We start from the raw sequence: 24,431 nt of genomic DNA, 5'->3' as shown, positions 1-24,431 counted from the left end.
AGAGAGAGAGAGAAGCAGAAAGAAAAAAGGTAGGTCGTGAGGCGCTTCCGGAATTTAAGGTGATCAGGCACAAGCCTGAGAGGGGCGGGAAGACCATTCCAGAGTGAGGCTCCTGCATAGGAGAACAGTGGAGCTGGAACCATTTTTAAACTGGGGATGCTGGTTAATGGTATCATTTCACAAAAATCATAGCGGTGTGAGCAATCACTGCTCCTAATCTTGTGTCACTGGCATCCAAGTATATTGCTCTACCATTAACATCAAAACATCCAAGATTGTGTCTGCAACCATTTTATTCTTCACTCTACTTAGCTCATTCTCACACATTTTCCTTCAGACACACTTCCCTGACAATTACGGGCATGTAGGATTGCAATGGAATAGAAGGTTTTTGTGGGAACATTTCATGCCATGAAAGTCTTTATATTTGATAGAAGGAAGACGAATGAATTAGAGTTTTAAGTGTACAGAGGTGGCTGGCTGCCCCTGTCGGTAACGGGCGCTGGCCAAGTCAAGGACCCGAGCAAAGTGATGGTCTCTTCATGCTGGGGCGGTGCCATTACTGCCAGAGTCGCGACGCCACCGAGATGTATATTTCTATTAGCACCCGCGAGTAAAACATCCAGAAATGCAACATACAAAGACATGATCTTTGCTGCAGCATCCTTTAATTTTCTTTTGTTTTCTTTTCTTCTTTTCTCTTGTTTTATACAGTGATATTTTTAATTTAATATGTACTGCTATGTTAATTCTAATTTTGTGAAAAGTCGAGTTCTTTGAATAAAACGCAATAAATACATAAATAAATAAATAAATAAAGCTAAGTCCCCAAGATGTCCCCTGTCCCCCCCAGATTTGATGTGTCTCCTACGCCCCTGGTGTTAAAGGCTAAAGTGAAAGTAAAAAAAGAAAAATGAAAAACTCACCTTCAGTCCGGCGATGCCACGTTTGTGAGAGGAAATCCATTTTCTGTGTTCATTACAATGACGTAACCAACACTGAAAACGGACTCCCTCTCCAATACATGGGTCACAGAAGGTAAGCATGTGTTTCTTTTTTTATAATTTTATTTAGCCTTTAGCACCCACCTGTGTTCACGTGTGGGTGCTAAAGGCACCAATGCCAATGGGGGAGGAGGGGAGAACAAGATTGGCAAAGGGCAAGGGGTACGCAGCACTGAGGGAGCTTCAAACGCAGCTTATACAAGAGACTACATCCCGTTACAAGCTGAATATGCAAACAACTCCACAGTGGGTGCGAATGGGTTTTGTGTAGGCTTGGGATAGGCATTTTTCAGATGCTTATTTCATGGTACTGCCTACTAGTAAGGTTGTGACAGCTGTGAAATGGTGTGAGTACTCCAGCATATGGTAGCAGTGCATGACTTATCCTATAAGCACGCAAACACATCTGGCTTTGCCAATGCTTGTTGATGATAAATGGTTGTGTTTCTTGACACCTGTCGTCAGCCTCTAGTTCGACACCAAGCAGGGCTGAACAAGCTTCCAGGGTCAAGATAAAATGAGCACCATTGCATTGGGTTAATAAACACATGTGTTAACAGGCCAGCAAAGCCACAGCAGCAATCAATAGATGTTAGGTACTTTGAGATAGTCACCATTGCCATTCTGCATTTTTTAAGGATATTGTCGGCACTATTTCTCAGCGCCTATTTGTTGTTCCTAAACATCATGTTCCAGTGCCTATGATTATTCTTCTGCATTGCACCCATTAAAAGAAGGTGCTTCAAGACATATTTGCATTGGCACCAAAGGCAAAATGAAAATAAACAATGGTATGTACTGACGTTGAAAAAGTCATTTTGCAGAATGCAGATCGAATGTGGCTATATTGCAGCCTGGCCTGCCCCTGCAACAGGTGTACATCACCTACAAGGGTTAAATGCAAAAGCACTGAAAAGCAATGTTCCATTTCTCATTTTCTTTTTAAATTAATACCAACATCTGTTGGTAGTAATTGGTGTTTATCTGCATATTTTATTTATATGTGCATGCATACACAGTACTTCGGTGCATGTTCCTAACATGACTTCCACTACAAAGATACGCATAATGGGCAGATGGGGAGCAGGTGCAAGTCGATCTAGGTCACCTGCCTAAGCCCCGCCCACCTGGCGCCTTCCAGGTTGCTGGTCTTTTTCCCCCACTTAGGAAGCCCCGCCCACCTGGTGCCTTCCCGTTTGCTGGTCTTTTTCCCTACTTAACGAGCCTTCCAGACTCTTTTTCTTTGCGGATCGGGAGCAGGTGCAATTCGATCTAAGTCACCTGGCCTAAGCCCTGCCCACCTGGCGCCTTCCAGGTTGCAGCTCTTTTTCCCCACTTAGCAAGCCCTGCCCACCTGGTGCCTTCCTGGTTGCCGCTCTTTTTCCTTACTTAAGGAGCCCTCCAGCGTCTTTTCCTTTGCACATAGGGAGCAGGTGCAAGTGGATTTAGGTCACCTGCATGAGCCCCACTCACCTTCTTTGCCCTGCCTCTTCCTTCCTGCTCTTAACTCTTAGCTCAAGGGCATCTCTCGCTCGGGTGTCCGAAGCGAAGGGCTGACAAAAAAGGGGAATTCCTGTTTGGACCTGTTTGGACCAAGAGGACCAGGACCCGACCCCCTGCTCAGACAGTAGGTAAGCATGCACCAACACGTGTTTACTCCCTCTGTCCCCACAGACCATCCCCACCCCCTGTGGTCTCCCTGTGATGTTCCCTTGTGCCCCCTCCCTTTTCGCACACAGGTGTTGCTTGTTTTGCTTGATTATTCTACCCTGCTCTCCCTCGACCCCCTCCAGCCTAATTCCTCAGGAATCCGTCCTGATACATTCTGGTTTCACCATCATCGTCTTGTAGCCAATGCCATTGATTCACGGTGCGTCACCCTTACTCAACTCTCATGCTGGACTTCCTTTGCATCCTATACTCATGGTGGCCCTGAATCATGCTGTTCCCATCTTCATGTTGTATCCTGGCTTGCAACATTATGTGTTACTACTGACTTCTGCAATTGTATTTGCTCTCACCTCTTGCTTCTCCACTCTTTTTGACTGCTTACTCTCTGTTCACTCCTCCTCTCCAGTTTCCCTTTTCCTATCTCCTCCCCTCCTCCCCTTACTTTCTTCTATGCACTTACTCAACCAGAATTGTCCCAGGATCTAGTATGATAGCAACCTCGTCTGTCCCCTTCCCCATCCCCTTAGTTGTTCCCCCCCTTCCAGCACTATCTGAAATGTTGTTAGGCCTAGTATGATAGTTGCTTGTTTTGTTCCTCCCCTCCCTTTCTACACCCGTCTCCCTCATCTTTTGTTTTTCTCCGGCTCTACCAGAAATGTAGTCAGGCCTAGTACGGTAGTTGTCAGTTTCCATTTTACTTCCCACCCTCCCCCTCTCTTCCTTATCTATGTCTTAGCTCTTGCACTATCTGAAATGTCTTCAGGCCGAGTATGATACTTAATTTCACACCCTTACTGTTCATGGCCTGTAAGAATGTCATTGGGCCTCATTACAACCTTGTCGGAGGACCATGGTGCTTTTAGCACCATGGTCCATGCCGCTAAGGTTGCAATTCCGCCATGGTGGATGGCGGAATTACCGCCCTATTCCAAGGTGAGTGGGGCGGTAATTCCCCATTCACCAATGGCCCCTTCCCCATTCCCATTTTTGCCCCATAGGGCATAATGGGAATGGGGAAAGGCGATAATTACGGCACCGTAAATTACGGTGCCGTAATTATCGCCAAGGTCCCTTTGCGGCATGGCTTTTAACGCCTGCAAAAAGCAGGCGTTAAACAGCCATCCCGCAAAGGGAACTTTGCAATCAGGCGTTAAGGGTCGGCGCCGTTTACGGCGCCGTAAACCCCTTAACGCCTGAGTCGGAATGAGGCCCATTGTATTTTCCCTTGTTCCCTCCCTTGCCTTGAAGCGCTTGGAACCACATCGTGTATATGCGCTATGTAAATAAACTATCATATCATATCATAAAGAAGTGGCTGAATGCGCATTTGGTTAAGACATTTTTATTACACCACTAGCCATTATCAGCTGCAATTAACATTAACTCTTAGAATGCTGCTTTGAAATAATACGTTTAAGCCTTTCACAGAAAAAAGTCTGGTGTCACTGCTTGGTAAAGCAGCTCAATGAGATCCCGTTGGCATGTTGGCATGTGTTTTGTGTGGGGAGGGGCATGTAGTGGGTTCAAATGGTCATAGGGACCAGCATGGCCAGGGGCAGTCAATAGGTGGGTAAATAACGAAACAACACCCACATATGTTTGTCCGTCCTCATATGTCATCTTTTTCCTGTCTTTACTTCCCATGTGAATAGTTTTAGGTCACATGCAGCACTTTTAGCACCTCCTAATAACCCAAACTAAAAATGCCTTATCTAAATGAAGCACACAAGATGCACTGTTATTAGATGCCCCATTTCTGGAAATGCTCCAGTCATCTTATTAAAGGATAACCTGCTCATGTTCAGGGGGTTTATTTTATTTATTGAACATTTGTGAGCCACCTATACATCAGAAAGTGTTTCCAGGCACCACAAGGCCAGCACAAGGGGGGAACAGAGAAGGATAAACAACAATAAAATGGTCCTACTAGAACTTGTGACATTTGAATTGTGTAAGTGCAGCAAATAAGAAGTGCAGGAGGGAGGGGTGAGGGAGCGCGAGGGGGAAGGTTGGGGGAGGGGGATGTTGGAGGGAGAGGGCCCCAGGGGCTGGGTAATTGCTGATGGGTAGCTGCAGGGAGGCCTGGGGATAAGTGCATAGGGGACGGATGAGGGTTATTAGTGCGAGGAGCAGGTGGACTAGACTCAGTATTCCAGTCAAGGGTGGGTGCCTGATGGCAAGTGCTGGATGGGCATGGAGGCAGACTGGTCGAGAGAGGTCTTGACCCCTGTATGACTCAGAAGGGACCAGGCAGCCATTCACATCACCAGGGGGGCATTAGCAAGGAAGGGGGAGAGGGAAGAAGGAGGAGAAAAGGAAGGTCTTGAGAAGATCCTTGAGGAGATCCGACTCAATTCTGAGATGGGCTGGGAGGCCATTCCAGAAGGAGGCTCCTGCCGAGGGGTAATTTTTGCCCTGGTGCTTACAGCCTGGCAAACTGCACTTGTCATGCTGCAATAGTTTTGTAATGTGTCCCATTGTTTAAAAAAATACGGCAAACTTTGCCCTAGTGCTAATACCGTGCAAACTTTGCACTTGCACTAGGGCAACGTTTCTGTAATCTGGCCCCTGGTGTAAACCCCAGAATCATTGTGTGGTTGTGGGTGAATTTTTATCCAAGGGTGAAATATGCTCTTCTTTTATTGCCAGGTTTTTCAAAGGGTGTCCCTATGTTGTGTATGCCTTGCATCCTGCTGCGTGGTGACGCACCATCAAATAAATGCCCCGCCCCGCTACACAGGGACAGTTCCGGGCGCACTACGCACCAGAGTGTCCGCTTTCTCTTTGCTCCCACCGGAGCTGCGCAGCGAGGCCCGGGCGCCAAGGACCCTGGCAATCCTACGGCCAGCCGACGCATCGGCTGAGGCGTGGGATACAACACTGGCGACGAGGATGGGATCATACGTTGCACGTGACGCCCAAACAATCAAGCCCTCAGCACGGGCACAATTTTTGGAAGCACGGTAGGGGGCCCATCCCCCACCCAAAAAAACATATTTTTTTTCTTTCTCAAATGAATGATGACAGCATCAGAGAAGCTTCTAGCATCATCCACATGAACATCTTACCAGTGCATGGCACCAGGAGGGCCACCACAATCTGGCCAACGTCCGGATGAACCAACGGCCTGCCACCTGGCACAGGACCCTCCACAGGAGTTTAGGCACATCACGGAAAAGGAAAGAAAGCTTGGACATCCAGTCCGAGGACGAGACACTTGACGCTTATCACACCAGACTACGGAAACTGGCAATCTCCTGCAAATTTGCCGATGTTGAAAAAGAAATCCGACGCCAGATCATTAATGGGATAGACTCGGAGAAGCTAAGGAGAATGGTGTTAAGTGAAAAAGGCATATCTCTGACCAGAATCTTGCAACTCAGGCGCACATGAGCACGACCCTGCAGAAACTCCAACCGGCACTAACGATTGCGACAGTAGCCCAAATCACAAACCGCCAATACACGAGGGTTGAGGCCGGCGGCAAAAAACACCCCCCCGGTGGCAACCAAGAACCCCGGGACCCACTGAGGGTGGGTGGTGTGGAGGACCGCACCATGGGAGTCAAAATTGCCTGGCTGAAGGCGCCACGTGTGGTGCATGTGGCAGAAAAGATCACTATGCAAAGGTATGCAGATCGTCTGGGTCACCCCAATACCTCCAAACATCTCAAGATAAAACCACGGGGAAGAAGATGAAACAAGCCAGTGCCCGCCGAGTTGAGACTGTCAACTCGTCAACCGACGAGGAAGGGGACAACGATGTACAACCTCAGAAGGAAGCAGCAAATGAGCAATGGAGAAAAGGGAAAAAGGTATACCTGGTCTCACCACTGGACTACAGAGGCACGACGCCCATGAAAAGACTGAGAAGACGGAAATGCCTAGTGGCCATTCAAGGCCAAGAAATGCAGATGACTATAGACACCGGGGCATCCGTCATCGTCATTCCAATGACCGCATTCAGGAAACTACGACCCCCACCAATCCTGAAAACGATGGACACGCTGCTGTTTGCATATGGGTGTAAGACTCCAATGCCCAGAATAGGACGATTCCGGACGACTCTCAGCAGAGGTGACAAGTCACTGCTGTCTAACATATATGTCGTGAACGCAGGAATTGAGTGCTTGCTGAGCGGAGATGCGGCAGAGGACCTGGGACTCATAAGTTTCATCTCTGATGTAACAGACACACAGGACATTAACAGCATTCTCGGGAAATACCCGAACCTCCTAGAGGGCATTGGATGCCTAAAAGGAAAGTCCATCAAACTTCACATTGATGAGTCCGTTCAACCGCGAGCAGTACGCCATCGAAGAACTCCATTCCACATAAGAAAGCAGGTTGAGAAAGAACTCCAGGCACTCGAGAAAGCGGGCATCATTGAAGAGGTGACCGGACCAACACCGTGGGTGTCACCCATGGTCGTAACCAAGAAACCCAAACAACCGGGCAGAGTGAGAATATGCATTGACATGCGCCTCCCCAATGCAGCAATAAAGAGGGAGCGACACATCACCCCCACCCTTGATGAAATTATAGCGGACCTCACAGGATTGAAAATCTTCTCAAAGGTCGACCTAAATGCTGGATACCACCAACTGAAACTCCACTGGGACTCCAGGTACATCACAACATTCTCCACCCACATAGGGTTGCGCAGATACAAATGACTCAGTTTCGGAATTTCCTCTGCGGCCGAAGTGTTTCAGCAGACCATCCAGGAAGTGATACGTTTCATCCCGGGGGTACTCAATGTCAGCGATGACATTCTTATTCATGCAGGGGACAATGAAGAGCACATACAATGACTCAACGTGCTACTCCACAGGCTAGAGAGTGCAGGCTTAACAATCCACAAGGACAAGTGTGAGTTCCTAAAGGAAGAGATCTTGTTCTTCGGATATACATTCAACAGAACAGGTATCTCTGCAGACCCTCAAAAAGTAGCAGACATCCATGCTGCCCCACCCCCAACCACACCAACAGAGGTACGCAGTTTCTTAGGGATGGCAACATACTGTGGGAGATTCATCCCTAACCTGGCCACGTTGTCTGAACCTCTGAGGGAACTCACTAAGGCCAGCACGAAATGGGTCTGGAGCCCCACCTGCCAGGAAGCGTTCGAACAGATCAAGGCCTCACTCTCGGCCGACACCACCATGGCATACTACGATCCCACATTGTCGACCGAACTATACGTCGATGCCAGCCCGGTGGGTCTAGGGCCCATCCTAATCCAAGTAGCAGCCACAGGAGAGTCGAAACCGATCACATACGCCTCCCGCACTTTGACACCGATGGAGCATCAGTACTCCCACAGAGAAAAGGAAGCTATCGCAGTACTGTGGGGCTGCTGCCATTTTCACCTGTACCTGTATGGCTGAAAGTTCAAGGCATACAAGAACCACAAGCCACTCCTCCCCATATTCACAGGCTCGTCCTCGCACCCTCCAGCCAGAATAGGGAAGTGGCTACTCCACCTACAACAGTATGACTTTGAGGTGGCATACCAACCTGGCAGCGGGAACCCAGCAGATTTTCTGTCCAGGCACCCAAGAGCAGCCACGCCAGGCGTGGCTGAGGAAACGGAGGAACACATCTGCAACGTGGTTCACATGATGAAACCAAGAGCCATAGGGATCGATGACATTGCAGAGGCCACGCAAGACGACCCATGCTGTGATCTGGCAAAAGATACGATCATCTCCGGTGAATGGAAATCCTTCCTACGGAACATCCACAATCGCACGGCCGAAGCCAAAGAGTTCCTCGCTGTCATGTGCGCAGTAAGGCAAGACCTGTCAATCACGGAGGAAGGGCTCATGCTAAGAGGGACCCGAATAGTCATCCCCACAAGCATTCAAGACAGAGTGGTAGCGTTGGCACACAAAGGTCACCAGGGAATGGTAAGGATAAAGGCCCGGATCAGACACTGTGTATGGTTTCCCCCCATCGACGGAAAAGTGGAGCAGCTGATCACAACATGCTTCCCATGTCAAATCACTGACGCCCCACTGAATCCCGAACCAATACTGTCATCAGAGCCAGGGTCCTCCAGATGGGACGCAATTAGCGTTGATTTCTTCAAGATACAGGAGGGCACATACCTGTTAGTGGCAATCGATGACCACTCCAGATAACCAGAGGTTGAAATCGTATCCTCCACAGCAGCAGAGGCATTCATACCAGCCATGGAGAAAATGTTCACCACTCATGGCCTTCCACGGCGGATCCAGCATGACAATGGATCACCGTTCCATGGTGATGAATTCAAGAAGTATCTAGCCGACCTCAACATTCACTACCATCACATAATGCCGAGATGGCCACAGGCTAACGGAGAGGTTCATGTGAACCCTCAATAAAGTACTGCACCTTTCCCGTGTCAACTCAAGCCCCTGGAGGGTGGACTTATACAGGTTCCTAAGAAACTACAGAGTGACACCCCACAGCACCACGGTCATACCACCAGCGGACATCATGTATGGCACCATAATCAATTCATCCATCCCACACCATCCGAGCAGGGGTACGGACACGTATGACAGGGCAAGAACTCAACAAAGTAGGACTGTGGCGAACAAACACATGAGCACCAAGAGACACGCCAAGAGGTCAAATCACTGAGTGGGTGATCAGGTGATAATGGTGAGGAACCCATCCAAGTCAAAGCTGGACACCCAATACGACTCCTTCCCATGGACCATAACACAAAGGCGAGGGACCATGATAACAGCCACAAGGGGACAAAGACAGGTCACAAGAAATGCATCATGGTTCAAGACAGTACCAAGAGATCTGTGGACGGATGGAGAGCAGCAACCAGTGGAGGAGGAAGATCCACAAATTGAGGAGGAGCATCATCATCAGGAAGGAGAAACAACCATGGACAGCGAAACAGAAGAGCTGCCGAGCGAACCAGAGGCGGCAGAGATGATGGGAGTCAAGGGATAGCCCCCTGGGGTGGACGGTATGCTCTAAGAACTGCACCCAGACCCCCTGAAAGACTCAAAGACTATGGGCCTCATTACACGGTAGGCGGTAAGGGTTTACCGGTACTGGTATTTTACCGGTACCGGTAAACCCTTACCGCCTTACTATGAGGTCCCTTTGCGGGTTGGTACATTAGCACCTGCTTTTAGAAGGCGTTAAAAAACGAACCTGCAAAGGGACCGGGGTGCTAATTACGGTACCGCAATTTGCGGTACCATAATTAGCGCCTTCCCCATTCCCATTATGCCCTATGGGGCAAAAATGGGAATGGGGAAGGGCAATGGAGGAAGGAGGAATTACCGCCTTCCCAACCTTGGAATAGGGCAGTAATTCCCCTTTCCTCCAAGGCGGTACCGGTAAATTACCAGCATGAACCATGGCGCTCATAGCGCCATGGTTTACCGCCTACCGTGTAATGAGGCCCAGTGGTAAAAGCCCAGCCCGCAAGGCATCATAAGGCACAGTTTGGAACATTGTTTCATAGATAGTATGTATGTTAATGTTTTGTTGGGAAAAAAGGAGGAATGTTGTGTACGCCTTACGTCCCGCTACGCGGTGACATAAGGCGCCATCAAATAAATGCCCTGCCCCCGCTGCGCGAGGGCAGTTCCGCGCACACTACGCACCAGAGTGTCTGCGTCTCTCTTTGCTCCCGTGGGAGCTATGCAGCGAGGCCCGGGCGCCCAAGGCCACGGCAATCCTACGGCCAGCCGACGCATCGGCTGAGGCATGGGATACAACATCCCTATACCAGTAAAGGGGATGTCTCAGAGGTCATAAGAAACCAGGGGTTGACTCTTAAGAGGCCGGATTTCATGAGGGCTGAAGTCGAAAAGGAGGCTTCACTGGGAAGGGTGGCAGGTCCTTTTGCAGGCTCGACACTGACTGAGTTTGTTAGCTCCCTCTTGGGAGTTGTGCTCAAGAAGGAAGAAGGCAATTGTCTGCGGATACATAATTTGCCTTTTCCAAAGTGGGCTTCGGTCAACATCACCATTGATGAGAGTCTGTGTGCAGTGCAGTATGCTTCTATTGACAATGCACTCGGCCTGCTGCAGCAGCTGCAAAAGGTGCTCTGTTTGCAAAAGCAGACAAGAATTTGCCCTTCGGCTCCTCTTGGTTCATCCGGATGATTATCACTTGCTAGTTTTTCAGGTGGATGGGCAGTTTTATTACCACAAGGGCAATTAGGGAGTTCAGCATTGATGTCCTGACACCATGCATGGGGGCACCACCCCCATCTGAGCAGCAGGCCACCAACTTGCCTGAGTGACAGCTAGCACATTCTCCTGTGTCTTTTATTTCCTTTATATTCATGGGGGACTGTGTTGCCTGCCTCTCTACAGCGCTGCATCCCCAGCGACACTATTTTTTGTTGTTGTTTGTTGCAGAGGCTTTCGGGTCTGCAACAAACATACCATTGAATAATGGGAGCCGGCGTGGCATAGGAATACTGGCCCTGGCAGCTCTCCTTATTGAGTCAGAAGCGTAGACATGCTGCCCGACAGGAGAGAAATCTCTCCTGTCAGAGTGTTTGCATCCACAGAGTTGGGGATGGCCACCTTGTCCTCAATGTGGCTGAGCGGGCATGTGTGGATGCATGCAGGCAGTGTAAGTGTATTTTTTTTTATTGAATGTGTATGTATGCATTCATGAATGGATTGTATAGTGATTTAGCAAGAAATCATTTTGAGTGAGTAATGGAAGTTGGACTCTGCTGTTTTCATTGGTCACAATACTCACCCTAACAAAAATGCCTGTAAATTGCACTTTGGACATCTCCTGAACAGGATGTGAAGCTGGTTGTTTCTGCGCTCAGTCTTGTGGCAAGTCTTCTAGAGCAGATCTGGTTCCTGCGTCAGCGCTGGTCCTCAGGACAAAAAAGCTTCCTGTGCTGGGAGCTTTTCATTTATATAGGATTCTTCCATGAGCTGCAGTTGTGGTGGAGCTATCCTCAAATTCTTTTTGAGGTGTGGCTGGATGACAATTTTGAAAGCTCGTCATCACACGGTATTGCTATCGCCCAGGTGGGCTTTTGTCCTCTGCCAGTGTACGTTTGCTGCTGCTGCCATGTTAATGGATGTTTAAATGTAGAACATCTGCTCTCCCAGGTGAGAAATCTGACAGAATCTTGGTAGCACACTTTTGAATTTGAGCCCAGGGCTTAGCACTTGAATATCAAAGCAGAGTGATGCCTTCTTCCTGCAACCTCCTCACTGTGGGAGGCGTAGGCCCTCCCAAGGAAGGGGCTTGCGCCAACCTATTTTAGTTAAAAGCTCCCAGTTTGCGTGCTGGCACAGGGGGAGTGCCACATTTTGTTTCATCTGGAGCACTGCCAGAGTGCAGGCGTCCCTGCGTCCATTGAATGTACACTAATCTATCCATGTAATAACACGTGTATTTGCCATACTCTTGATGCACTGTTGCTGTGCATCAAGAGTAAAGCAAACATGGCAAGCGTTATTACCCATAGATAACAACCTTTCACTATGGGCTCAAGGGTCACTTTTGCGGTGCTCACTCTCCCATGATCTGCACCACAAAAAAAGGGTATTAATTTGAATACCTTTGTCCACCTCACTAAAAGGACAAAATGCACTATTAACTTACTTCATTGAGGATAATTCCATTAGAATTAGAAACAAGCACTGGACCATTTTATTTACATTTTTGTAATAGCCTTTATTAGCATAGATACGTATATTTGCCCCACTAGAAGTGACAAATAGATGTGTTTTGTGATTAGTGTGAAAGACGGGCACTTCATCTTATTTGCGTTACTCAGCTCAAGTGTGCTAACATTTTATTTCTCTAGGTCACTTTCTTGACGTGCAGGAACTTGCAACAATATATTTCTGATTCATGGTTTGCTAATGCATGGGGAACAAGCTCACAATGATGACATTGTTGTTATATGGGGCCCTTTGGCTAAGGCAGGAACATTAATTGTGCCACTGACAATATTAGATATGCCAGGCTTCACACCCTATGCATCACAAAAATAAATAGATCACACAATAACTAACCATACGCAGCTTTTGTGATTCTGCGATTCACTTTATACATTTTCTGCAGACCATAAAAAAAAACACACAGAGAGCAACATCACGATGCACATTCATTGAATACATGTAAAACATTGGAAAAAATCATATTCCAGTTTAGGAGAGAATACGGTTTTCACAACTTTTCAATGCAGTGCGTTTATATTTGCATCAATTCCCCTGGCTTCTCCCACACCAGGCAAAAACTCTCCTCTGTGCCCAGCGGAGCAGGTCTCACTGTTAGCAATCTTGGCAAAACATACACATGTTTTTAAACAACCTTGAGATATACTTGTTACATTGGAAGTGCAGCAAAACTCCCTTTTTTTTTTATAAATGGCTATTTCCGTATAGGAAAATACATTTGTTCTCCAGTGAATGAAGAAGAAATGTCCTTTTCCTTTTTGTGCCTAATTTCACATTTTACAAATTACGGTAAGGTTATCTTAAATACATTATTTCTCTTCATTTGGCACTTAAGCTTACCAAGCCCAGAGAGTGGGTTCAGCTTGCATGGGAAATGTCTTCGGTCCAAAGAGCCATCTTTCTCCCACTGTCAACTGTTTGCTGGGCATCCAGCGATGACCTTGCCTGTCTCTGTCCTTCCTGCACTGAATTTGGCTGTAGTCTCTCAGCAGTTCAGCACACAAACAGAAAGCATACCAAACTCGTTGAATTTACTCCTTCTCACCTCTTTGTTCTTCTTCCATCCAACCTCACTCTGGCCCACCCTTGTTTACTCCTACTCTTCCTTTGAAGGCTTTTTTAGTTCTGTTACCCTTTGCTTATACCTCCATAAAGAGCCCATATAATCTCTCCACCCATCTGCATCAATCAAACACCTCCCTTAGTTTGGCCAGCTACCGGTAAGTTTCCAGAAGCCTTTTTGCATCTTGACAGTCACCTTTGTACAGCATTGATTCTCCACCCAGAAGCATGGAACATTTTCATTCCATTATCCAAAGCAGCTTCCTCTGAACTCTGCTATTCAATTGACTCTGAGCATCATGTTCAGCTTTCAAATCTTCCTTTATTTTCTGAGCTAGCATTTCGGTGCAATGTGCCTGCATTCACAGTCTGCACCCATTTTAATTACATTTATTCTTTAACAATAGCTTTGTTAATGTTAGTGAGGTAAGTATATTAGTATTTATTAAGTTAATCATTAGTAGACCTACCTACACTTCGATGCTATGCTATGCTATGCTATGCTATGTGATGCAAAACCCCAACTCCGTTCTTTGGTTTGTATGGTTCTCATCAATGATACACATCAGCGCTAAGCCATACACCTAGAGTGCACCACCAGCATCATTTGTATCCTTTCATACACTTTCTACAGGAGCCTGTGGGTCATGGTAAAATTATTGCATGGTTGAAAGTCACACTACTCATTCCTACAATGTGCCCTGCATTGTACTTTCGAGTTACACATTGGGCCTCATTACACGGTAGGCGGTAAACCATGGTGCTACTAGCACCATGGTTGACGCCGGTACCATACCGGTACCACCATGGAGGAAAGGGGAATTACCACCATATTCCAAGGTTGGCAGGGCGGTAATTCCCCCTTTCTCCATGGCCCTTCCCCATTCCCGTTTTTGCTCCATAGGGCTCAATGGGAATGAGGAAGGGGCTAGTTACGGTACCGCAAATTGCGGTACCGTAATTAGCACCAAGGTCCCTTTGCGGGTCCCAACTTTAATGGCTGGTCTACACCAGCCGTTAAGGTCAGGTCCCGCAAAGGGACCTCGTAGTAAGGCGGTAAGGTTTTACCGGTACCGGTGCCGTTACCGGTAAATCCTTACCGCCTACCGTGTAATGAGGCCCATTGCCTTGTGATCTTGGGCAAAACTGTTCTGGTAATGTGTGTTTACTAAAAATTACTTTCTTGACAAACTGAAACATCAGTAATTAATGTATGTAGTGATGGGTAAAACACAATTATCTAGACTTACAATTAACCCAATTGTAAACACTTTTATATCAGTCCATTATTTTCTTTTAGAATTTAGCATTTAGCAGTTTTTTCAACCCGGACCCACCAATAACTTGTGTGCCTGACTCCAACGTCTCTAAATAATACATTTTTGGGAAATGAGGCAGCTGGGCTGTACACTTCTGGGCTAAGAAATTTTAGGAGATCACAGGAGGTCAAAGCTCTGTCACAAGTAGAAACAGTCCCCAGTAAAGCCATTGTTTGGAGATAAAAGACTTGCTTGGCATGTAAAAGTGTCATCACTTTGGTAAGTGGTGACCGTTTTTCTCAGCATGACCTGCTCGCAGGTTTTTTGACATGTTTGCAGCCTCTAGGATATGTTTTGTTTGTGGCTTATACCCCTGAGCTGTGGGTCAGTTTACACCTCTGTTTATTACCTGGCAAAACTGTCTAACTATGAATGTGGGCCATTTTATCCACATAACAACATTTGACCTTGCTTTACACTTAATGCACAGTCGATGTGCATCTTAACTGTGCATCAAGGGTAAAGCACACATGAAAAGTGTTTTCACTGGTCTAAATCAAATTTAGGCCAGTCTAGCCAGCAGGATATACTTTCTTTGCGTATCATTGCATGTTTTAATTGCTGGGGGGTATTTTATGGTAATACTAATGTAAATTGGTGCAGCATGTATGGATATGTGTGAGTACAGCCAGAATTTAAATATTTTATATACTAACAAATGTATTGGGCCAAAGTATAATAAGACCTGTTTTCAGGTCCGACTGGAGGGGCAATGGGGGTACCTCGGTCTGGCTGTATTCTGGCCCACATGTTATTCAGTTTATATGTATCTGACATGGGGAAAGCCCCGGTTGACCCGAAGTGTATTACACCCAAACCTGTTGACCAAGTGGTTTTGTGGATGGGATACGCAGATGACATCATCACCCTTGATCTAACCCCAGGTGGACTCCAAATTACTTTGGACAACCTTTATTTTTATTCTGCTCTGAATTCCCTTAAGGTGAGCTCTTCCAAAACCATGATTATGGTATTTGATATCCAACACAAAGTGTGGCTAGAGCTGACTATATTCTGAAGGGTACCCTCATTGAAGTTGTCACCCAGAATATCCATCTTGCCACTGTATTCACAGAAAACATAAGAGTGTCTCCCACTTAGTGCATTCTGCTCAAATCTCAGAGGCCATCTGTCCCTTTGCTTACAAGGGAGGAGGCTATTTGGTGGGTTTGATAGTTAAACTGCACTCTATGAAAATTGTCCCTATTATTTGCAATGCAGCTGAGGTGTGGACTTTGGGGTCCTTGGGGGTCCTGTCCAAACTTGAAATTAAAACTCATGAGACTTTGAGACTTCCCACCTAGGTCTCATTTGAAATTATTTTTTGGGAGTTTGATCTTCCTCCGATACAAGAGCGAATAAGGTTGAACTGTTTGACCTTCTATTGGAAGCTTTCTTATTCCCAGCATAATACCCTTATATGATATGATGTGGCATTTATAACACACATGTACACATGTGTTTCTAGGCAGACAACAAGACAAGGAGGGGGAAACAAGGGAGGACAAAATAATGATCTTACTGGGCCTTGTGTCATTCAGATCGTGCAAGTGCGTGGAAGAGAAAAGGGGAGAAGTGGCAGGGGGAGGGGAAGCGGGAAGTGAATTTAATTCACAAGTGCAGACAGCGAGTGACTCATAAGTGCAGAGAGAAGGGACTGTAGGGTTGCAGATACAGACCCTTAAGTGCTGGTTAGCGCGGAGGCAGTGTGAGGGCAACTGGAGATACAGGGGCCTATGGCCAAGTTCAGAGGGTGACTAGCTGACCAGTGCACAGAGCAGTCAGGTGCATCAGCAGGTGAGAGGAGGAGAGAAAGCGGAGGCGACAAGGAAGGTCGTAAATTGATTGCGGGAACCAAAGGTGGTTCTGCTCAAGTTTCAGAGAGACAAGGAGGCTGTTCCAGAGGGAGGCTCCAGCCGAGGAGATAGATCTGCCCACAACTCTCTGCTTAGAGAAGCCTCTGACCTTTAGAGAGTTGGAGTTGAATGAGCGGAGAGCTCGAGAAGGAAGATGTTTTGGAAGAGAAAGTGCAGGTAAAGTAGTCCCAGGTCCCATAAAGCCTTGTGGACAATGTAGAGGGACTTGAACTTGATCCTTGCAGCCACAGGGAGCCAGTGACGAGATTTCAGAGATGGAAAGATACGATCCCTGGGCTGAGGCCGAGAACAAGTCTCGCAGTCATGTTCTGGATAAGTTGTAAAGGTCAAAGAGTAGAGGCAGGAAGATTTAGAAGAGGCTGTTGCAATAGTCCAGCCTAGAGAGGACCATAACTCTGGAGACAGTGAACTTCTGGGGAAAGTGAGAAAAGGAAGAATACCTCTGAGGAGGTGCAGCTGATAGTTTGACTTTTTAGAGACATCATAGGTGAGAGAAGAGAAGCAGAGGGTGGAGTCGAAGATGACACTGAGGTTCACAGGAAGGAGCAGGATGAAGGCCCAGACTGGGCAGCCAGAGAGAGAGAGTGGAAAGGAGGGAGTGAGTGTCCAAAGGAGCAGGATCTCAGACTTACTGGTATTAAGGCAGACATCATTTGGTGGCACACCATTCCTGAATTGCAACCAGGCAGTCTGGTATGAGGGGAGCCTGATAGAGAGCTGAATGTCATACACATAACAATGAACATTGGAGCAGAAAGTAGCAATGAGGTGGGCAAGAGGTGCCAGTTAGTGGTTGTAGAGCCAGGGAGAGAGGTTAGGCCCTGGGGAATATTTTTGAGGTGCTTACTTCCAAAGTCACTTTTATGAAAGTGTCTGCTCTGGGAAAGATCAAGTGTTTAGCTGATAGATGAATTGGGAGCATGCAGGGTGATCTGTTAATGCTGGGTCTTAACCATTTTAATAGAACTATGAGAGTTTCACTGGAGGTTTACATCCACAACCATTTGATCACCACCTTGGCCACGAAATCTACGGCTGATGAGTTTTTTCTGTATATACTTGAGAGGCAAATGGCCCCTCCATACATTGGTAACTTTATCAAATCACTTTGTCTGGGATTATTTGCGTTTGAAATGCAATGCTATAAAAACATATGAAATTGTAGGGGATTGGTATCAAATTCCCAAGGGGGATAGACTATGCCGTTTCTGCGGAGAACAAACTATTTAATCGGTTCGCCATCTCCTCTTTGACTGTAATGCCTTAAATTTGCATGGAAAAGCAATCAGATCATCAGGGTTTGATCTGCCGGTTTGCCCTGTACGTTTTTGGGAAAGGTTTATGTCTGGAACACTTGAGGGTTCAATTGTTTTTTTTTTTTACTGAAATGTGGAGAGAAGTTTATGAAACAATACCAATTTTAGAGGAATTAATGTTTTGAATTGTTAATAGATATATGGATTTTATAGTTGAAGGGGTGAATTGATTGAGGGGAATGGCTTTGTTGTAGTCGTAATTGTTTGTTTGTGTAGCGCGTATACACGAGTGAATTGCTTCAAAGCACTTGTTGTAAATGCATTAAAAGCTGTCTATTTAACTGTATGATACAAAATAAAAAAATACAAAATAAAAACAAAATGCATAATAAAAATGCACTGGAAATGGAAATGGTTACTGTTGGCGGCTTGTACCTTTTGGGTTTTTTATTTGCTACCATACAACACTGATTGCAAACTGTGGGGATTTTTATCAAAAGTGCTGTAACATGCACAATTTTAACCCATTATTTTGATAAAATTCTAGGGCTGAGTACCCGCTCACCCTCCATGAAAACCCCTGCTTTGATTTGGATTACCTTGCTGTGCTCGATCACTCACACATATAAGACAAGTGCATTTACTCCCACCAGATCAGAAATTCACCAGTTGCCAATAGTGTTCAGTGTCATGTAGTTTTTTTGAGATATTTAGTACATTTTAGGAATGGGATGCAGTGTGGGCCGTCAGAGGGGTCAGCTTCTCCATTATTTAGATGACCTTTTGCCTCTGTGGCAACCATGGACACACCAGTGTGCTGCAGCACTCTTGGCCTTTCAGGAGGTGACAAGGAGTTTGAGGGTTCTGTTAGCTAAAGATAAAATGAAGGGCATTGTGGCAACCTTGGTATTTCTTGGGATAGAAATTGACTCAAGTGCAAGAATGTCAAGAGTCAGTTGAGTTTTGCATGCTTTCCAAGAAGGTGACATTGGGCAACTGCAGAGACACGTAGGACAATTACATTTTGCCCTGCATATTATCCCTGTAGGTAGGCCCTTCTCAAGGTCCATTGCAGGGGCAATGAAAGGTCTGACAAAAGAGCATCACCACACAAGGTTGTCATGGTAAGCTAAGGAAGATTTGACGAGGTGGGCGGCATTCTTGTCATATTTGAATGGATCTATGATATGGCAACAGAAGAAAGTGTCAACTGGTGAGTTAGGCCTATACAATGATACAGAGAGCAGTCTTGGTTTTACAGCTATCCTGGGCACCATGTGGTGTGGGGCCAAGTGCCCTCTGGAGTGGGTGGATTCTGGCTCACTGAGAACTGTGACTTTTCTGGAACTATTTCCTTTAATGGTCACTTTTCCGGTCAGGGAGGAGGCTTTGCACGACAGCAATGTGGTGTTTTGGTCTGACAGCATGTTAGTAGTTTAGGCTATCAACCATCAGCGGGCAGCATGCCCTATTGTGCTCAGGCTGCTAAAGATACTGGCGCTGTTGTGCTTATTGTCCAATACACGCTTTTGTTCAGGGAACGTCCTTCGTGTCAAGAATAATGTAGCTGATGCTTCGTTTTGTTTCAAGATGCAGGAATTCCAGAGATGGCCTAGAAGTGGAAGATTGGATGACTCCATTCACTGTGATTTTATGGAAGCTTGATTCCAAAAACTCTCCCCATTGATCGCTGGGTTGTTAGTAGCCAAATCTAGGTTGGCCTATGAGTGGGCCTTCAGAGGCTTTCGAATGTTCTGTCATGACCAGTATTGCAGGTCTTTGTTTGACTGGGTCTCTTTGTTAAATTATCTCAAGCATTTTCTTGGTCAAGGTGCGTTTGGCGGTGAAGTCCCTGTGACAGGGACAAATGCAAATTCGTCTTTGTAAACATCTTTGTAAAGATGAATTTGCATTTTTGACTAAGCCTAATCTAACCACACCATCTTTTTATGTACTGCCGAAAATACATAAACATGCAGTAACTCCCCCTAGTCGCCCAATTGTGTCAGCTATTGGCTCCTTGTTGGAACCCCTATCAATCTATGCAGACTCTTTCCTAAGACCTTTTGTTTCAAAAATGCAGTCCTACATTCAAGATACCACTGCCATGATCCATACCATCTCGCACTTACACCTTGAGACCGAGGATATCTTGGTTACCCTCGATGTTGAACCTTTGTACACAAATATCCCACAAGAACAATGCATAGAGATCATGCACCAATACCTTGACAGGAGAGAAGATCAGTCAGTACCATCTAAGTTCATTTCGGAGTGTATTAGATTGGCTCTCATTAAGAATTTTTTCCTATTTAACAATATTTTTTACCAACAGCGACATGGAACGTTTTTGGGGGCTACATTTGCCCCAGATTTAGCCAATCTCTATATGGATCACTACGAAATGAAGTTTATTTTCTCTGACACCAATCCCTTCCATAGACAAATGACTTCATGGCATCGATACATTGACAACGTTTTTATGCAGTGGAATGGTAGTCAAGAAGATCTATCCAGTTTCCTGACATGGCTAAATAGACAAGCATCAACCATTAAATTCACTATGACCTCTGACACACATAGCATTGCATTTCTAGACCTTAAGATCTTCAAAAAGGAGGAGCATATGTTGGGTACTACATTGTACAAAAAGCCCACAGAAAAGAACACACTCTTACTATACAGTAGTTTCCATCTGCAGAGTCTTTGTGAAAGTTTGCCCTACAGGCAATTTCTCAGAATTCACCGCAACTGTAGTGAGATAGAGAACTTCAAAACAAATAGCCATGAACTAAGTATCCAATTACAAAATCGACAATACCCTCAGAAGATCATCAGAAGATCTATGAAACGAGCACGCAATACAAATCGAGAAATCACCTTAACAAAACAAACAAGGTCACAAGAAGAGAGAATCACTTGCATCTCCTCCTTGTTTGTTTGTTTGTTTGTTTATTTAGTATGGCCCGCAAAACCCAGAGGTAACAGGGCGCAGCAGAGAGCAGGAGGGTAGGATTACTAAAAACTTAGTTGCAGGATAAGGCACACATGAAGAAGAGGCAAAGTATTACATTGCATGGTATGTGCATATATACATATAGTTAATGAATTGCTTACATATTTACATATTTAGTGCTGTACATAGAGACAGTTTGGTTGCACTTACATATTTACATATTTACATATTTAATGCTGTGCATAGCATTCAGGTTTGAGCAAAGGCATGGGCGGGTGGGATGGCTGGGTTAGTCATATGGATCATTGGACCGCAACCAGGTGAGGGTGTTTCGCCTGAAGCTGTAGTAGGATTGGTCTGTCCTAATGTTGAGTATGTTGGGCTGCCAAGACAGGAAAGCTACTGCTGCCGGTTTTCTTTTGTCTGAAGTTGGGTACCTGCAGGCAGTAAGAGTTAATCGATCTGGTGGGGCGGGTGGAGTTTTTTTTCTTTATTCTGGATGCGAGATATGGGGGGGCTGCGTTGTTTAAGCATTTTAAGGTGAGTGATGCCGTTTTGAGAGAGATGCGGTCAGAGATTTTGAGCCATTTGTGTTCTCTCCTTTTGTTGGAAATGTGTTCCTTGGAGGGTAGGTTAAGGGCTGTTCTGAGAGCCTTATTTTGTAGTGTCTGTAGTTTGTTGGTAATGTATTTGTTGGCTCCTAGGTACATGGCATTACAATAGTCAAGTCTGGATAGTATTAGGGCATTGGCAATGATGATGCAGCTGGCTTGGGTGAGGAAGGCTCTACTTGCCCTGATTAGCTTGCATGTGTAGGCGGTAGAGGATGCTAGAGAGTTGACTTGTTATTTTAGTGATATGGTTGCATCAAGGTGAAAGCCTAGCGTTTTCACTGTTTTGGCCACTGTGATGGTGTTGCCATCAATGTTGAAGGCCTTATAGTTGGAGTTGAGTTTTTTAGATTAGTGTTGGATCCGAGGAGTAGGATTTCGGTTTTCTCATCGTTCAGGCGTGTGTGGCCATCCATACCTGAATGATGAGATATATTTTGTTTCCAAGGCCGTGTCTGAGTCGAAGTTGCCCGAAAGGGGTATGAGGATCTGGGTGTCATCTGCATAATTAGTATATGAGACACCCAGTCTGTCCAACTTGTCAAATAGGGGCTTGGTAAAGATGTTGTAGAGAGTGGGAGAGACGCAGGAGCCCTGAGGTACCTCGCAAGTTATTTTGATGGGTTTGCTGAGGGTAGGGTAGAGAAGACCCTCATGGTTCGATTGTCCAGGAATGATTGGATCCAGGCTATGGCCTCTTTTGAGAAGTGGGCAGCTGAGGCCAGGTGTTCGCACAGGACTGCGTGATCCACCAGGTCGAATGCTGCCGACAGATCGAGGAGGAGTAACATGGCGGTGTTCCCTTTGTCGTTAATCTCATTGATCTGGGTTTTAAGATCGATTATGGCTGTCTCAGTACTGTGCTGCGATCTGAAGCCCGATTGGCGGGTGCCTAATAGTTTGTGAGTTTCAAGATATTGCTGAATTTGCAGGTATGCTACTCTGTCTATTATCTTTAGCAGGAACGGCACCGTGGTGATGGACCTGTAATTGGTGGGAATGGCAGGGTCCAGGGTTTGCTTCTTGAGGAGAGGCAGGACCCAAGATTCTTTGAGGTTGCTTGGTATGGTGTTGGAAGAGAAGGATGAGTTGATCAGTTTGGTTATAAAGGGGCTAGGTGCCTGGCAGCATCCTTGATTATCTGGGGAGGGCAGTTGTCACCTTTGCAGTTAGATGGTTTAAGTGAGGCTATAACTCTTTCTGTTTCTGGGATAGATATTTTGGTGAATTTGAAGAGATTCTGGCCTGGAGGGTTGGTTGTTTTGGCGTGGTTGCTGGGAAATGCTTCATTAGTGGTGAGGGAGTCTTTTTTTAGGGCAATTTTAGTTTGGAGAGTTTTGATTTTACTGGTTAGGGCGTTTTGGACGCTGGTGCACCATACTTTATCCTTAATTATGTTGTCTGGTGGAGGTATGGGGGATTCTAGTTCCCTTAGTATGGCAAATAGTTCTCTGGTGTTGGCGCTAGATTTTTCGATTCTTTTATTGAAGAGATTCTTTTTGGTGAGTAGAATTTCTTTTTTACAGTTGTTTGCAAAAAGTTTAAGTTTTGATTTGTTTTCTTCTGTAGGGGAATTGCGCCATTGGGTTTCAAGTTTCCTTTTGTGCAATCTAAGTTCTTTCAGATGTGGGGTGAACCAGGTGTTCAAGTGTGCTTGTTGTTTGCTCTTTTGCAGTTTGAGAGGGGCAATGGTGTCTAGACCTTTCTTTATGGTATTGTTATAGTTCTCTACTAGCTGCTCTGGATTTAGGTCGTCGGGAAGAGCATTGAGGGTTGGCAGTAGTAGTGGTAGGAGGTTGTCAGGGGTTATATATTTTTTTGCTCTGGTAGGCAGTGGTGGTGCCATGATTTTTTCCTTGTTGACTTCTTTATTGAGAGATAAAGTGAAGTCAATAAGGTGATGGCCTGTCCAGTGTTGGGGAGTGGTTTTGGTGATGGCGGTGTCGCAGTTCAGGGTGGCGATCCAGTCCAAGGTCCTACCTTTATTATGGGTGAGGGTAAGCACTCTTTGGATTAAGCCGTGTTGATCTTGCATGTTAGCTATAGCTTGTGCTGGTTTGTCATCAGGGTCATTTAACCAAGGTTCAAGTCGCCTAACAATAATATTTGGGAGGTGTCTTTTATGTTGTTGGCTATGAGGCTGGATAGGTCTGCTTCGAAAGAACCAATGGGGCCAGGTGGCCTATATATTAGATAAATGGTTAAGATGCGACAGTTGGAGATAGGCAATTTGGCTACTAGGAGCTTGCAGGATTTGAGAGGTGCTTGACGCAGTGGTCTTAGCTCAAGGTTTGTTTTAGCTATGATGGCTAGGCCTCCTCCTCTGTTGTTGGGCCTGTCCATTCTGATTATTTGGTAATTTTCTGGAATGGCTATTGAAAGTGCTGAGCCTGCTGCTTCGTGCAGCCATGATTCCGTGATAGCTAGGAGGTCGACGTTGTTTGAGGATAAGGTGTCTGCTATTTCTGTGGCGTGGGCCACTAGCGATCTGGCGTTGATCAAAGCTCCGTATATAGTGGTGGTATTGGGTGTATTCTGGATTGTTGTAGGGATGAGTTTGGGTTGGGTGGAGTTGTAGCAGGGTATGGTGTGGTTCGGACGGATTTTAGTGTGTTGCAAGGTGGGTCTCTTGGTGTGGTAGATGGGCTGGTAGAGGCGGGGTAGTCTGGCTCGTAGTCTGGTGTTTCTTTCTAGGGTTGGACGTGGTGCATTTTCTGCAGGGTTATGGCAGCAATAAAGAAGGTAAGGTGTAATAAAGGTATGAGGAGGTATGGTAGGGTGGCTGTTTGGCTATTACTGAGGTGCATTGTACGGTTTGGCATGTGCAACTAGATGCAAATAGACAAAGGGGTTCACCTAAATTCAGAAGTCACACACAGGCTAAAAATGGCATGTGCAGCTAGATGCAAATAGACAAAGGGGTTCACCTAGGTTCAGAAGTCACACTCAGGCTAAAAATGGCATGTGTAAATAGACAGAGGGGTTCAGCT

Source organism: Ambystoma mexicanum, chromosome 8 (genome assembly GCF_040938575.1).
Source record: "Ambystoma mexicanum isolate Mex_15411 chromosome 8, UKY_AmexF1_1, whole genome shotgun sequence".
NCBI classification, from domain to species: domain Eukaryota; kingdom Metazoa; phylum Chordata; class Amphibia; order Caudata; family Ambystomatidae; genus Ambystoma; species Ambystoma mexicanum.
The sequence above is the reverse complement of the archived record's forward strand: the minus strand, read 5'-3'. Positions refer to the sequence as shown.